General features: G+C 50.1%; 1 pseudogene; it reads left to right on the forward strand.

The window, feature by feature from the left end:
• The first annotated feature begins 1,154 nt into the window (after nucleotides 1-1,154).
• Nucleotides 1,155-1,273, forward strand: LOC111731571 (annotated as a pseudogene).
• Nucleotides 1,274-2,465: the final 1,192 nt, after the last annotated feature.

Consider the following 2,465-nt stretch of genomic DNA (forward strand, 5'->3'; position numbering starts at 1 on the left):
GGTCTCGTATCAGAACCAGCGTGATTGTTCAGTCTGGTCTTGATCTAAGCGTGTTATGGTGAAAGCCTGTCGTAATACAAATTCCTCGATACAGTAAAAATAATCCCTAAAGTTCACACGACAAAGTCTGGTTTCCCAAGTACTTTCCCTCATGTGTGGGTGAATTCTCACTCCAACCTGGAGGCAGGGGCACAGCCAGGGATGCCGAGGCTCGGATAGGAGAACGGGCACGTGGCTGTCTAGCTGGGTCTTTTTCCTTTCCACGGATTTCCTTTTTAAAAAATAAGGTCTAATTTTGATAGGTAGAGTGAACTTGGGAGCCAACAAATTTAGGCCTAATTCTTGCTTTTTCTGAGTAATGGGTTTTAGAGATTGTGAGCCTTCTAAGGAATATGTACGTGTGTGTGCTTGCATGTGCATGCATGTGCGTGTGTATGCATGTGCATGTGCGTGTGTATGCGTGTGCATGTGTGTACGTGTGGAAATGCATGGTAACCTTGCTGCTCACATGGAACTTCCTAAGGCATAAGTCATCTTGCTCTTCCAGAAAGACAGTGAACCGCATACATGCAGCTCTCATACACAGTGGCCTGCAGAGGGAGGCACCCAGGAATAGAGGCTATTGGTCCAGGAAAACTGCCAGGTAGAAAGGATTTGGGGCAGCCTGGAAGTGCGCATGTCTGTATTTCTTCCTTCCATTGGCTCTGGCCTCTGGGTGGGTTGGTGTTCCTGCCAGTAACTGGGGTGCGAGCTGGCGGGGTGTACACGTCCGCATTGGGTCTAATTTCTCCCCTGCTGCCTTTCTGGAGGGATGGGCTTCTCGGCCTGTGTGGGAACGTGACCCCAGCCAGCTGGCTCATTGGCTCTGGGTCTGGCTCCTCCCACCCCGGGCCCCGCAGGCAGGTGCCCACCTCGGAGGGCTGGGATGAGCTGAAGGCAGGCACGACCCACTGCGAGGACATCGGAAGGGCTGATATCTGGCCGACACCGCCATGTCTGCCTACAAGCTTCCAACCGCCAGGAAGCGAGTTCTTGCTTGTGACTAAGGGTCAAGGCAATAGTGCAGTTTTTGATTATTCCCCACTGCTTTAAAGTGAAGCAGTCTTACCAATTTAAGTGAGAAATGGTATCTTTTTCACTAAAGAATATTTCCCATCTATGGCCACGACACCCTGAACAAGCCCGATCCCATCTGATCTCGGAAGCTAAGCAGGGTCAGGCCTGGTTAGTACTTGGATGGGAGACCACCTGGGAAGACCAGGTGCTGTAGGCTTAAAAAAAAAGAATATCTCTCTTACAACTTCCAGTTTCTAACAAACGTAACGGAAGTGCCATTTAAAAGAGATGCAATTCAAGGCGTACGGAGATGTGGAAATTGAGCCAAATGTCCCCCGTTGCTGTCGGCTGTCGGTCGGCCCGCCCCTGGGTGGTAAGGCCCCTCGTGGCTGCTCCTTGAGGATGGCGTCCCCTGACACAACGGTGCATGAGCTCTTCACGCAGCTGGCAGACAGCTGGGTGACCGAGCTCTGGACAAATAGAAAGATCTCCAAATACACACATACGGGTCCTTGAAGGACGCGACCTTTAATGTTACATTAGAGAGGGAGCTGTCTGGAAAGAAGCAAACTCAGGCGCCTCCCCTAGCAAGCTGCTCCTGTCCTGGAGCTTCAGTGGCCAGTGTGACTCCATTACGGCGAATGGCCGAGGGCCCGAAGACTGCCCTGCCCGCTCAGTGTCAACGCTCCAGGACGAAGGATCGGATGAGTGGACGCTTTAAGTTCATTGTCATCAGATTTCATGACTACTGGTCCTCAGAGGGAGCTTGAACAAGAGGTCACGCATCCTCGGTACGCTGCCATTTTGGCCGGACAAAGCTGCATGTGTATTTGGGATGCATAAGAATATGGCGAAATGATAAAAGCGGCAATAAAGGGTGGATTTGGCAAATGACTAGTCGCACGGGGAAGACTGGACCCCCTGTCCTCAGAGAAGAGATCAGATCCCCGACCACCTTGGGCGGTGAGCAGGGCCCCAAGTAGCCAAGACTGCGTGAAGAACTTTATGTAATCAGCAAAGACCTCTCATCCTTCATGGTGGGAAAATATAATTGGCAACATTTAAGTTTGGCCAAATCATCTCTTCATGCTCCAGTTTCTAGTTATCTGCTGGGTGCTTCTGGGGACCATTTCGACTCACCGGATTTTTGTAAAGACTGTGGGTTCCTGAGATTCATTCCCTGAACCCCGATGCAGGATGCTGTCGCGCTATCTGCATTACTCGAAATACTAAAGTTGTGAAACTAGATTAAATATTTTAGACGGACGCATAGCCCGCAATGATTGGATTCTTGAGGCGGTGTGTCGGTATGCATGATTTATTAAAATGTGTCCAATAAGATTTCCCACTTGGATGAACATTTTCCCTCTTCCTGCATATTATAAACAGTGTTTCCTCCTTTCATGGAG

This window comes from Pteropus vampyrus, unplaced genomic scaffold, assembly GCF_000151845.1.
Source record: "Pteropus vampyrus isolate Shadow unplaced genomic scaffold, Pvam_2.0 Scaffold385, whole genome shotgun sequence".
Taxonomy (NCBI): Eukaryota; Metazoa; Chordata; class Mammalia; order Chiroptera; family Pteropodidae; genus Pteropus; species Pteropus vampyrus.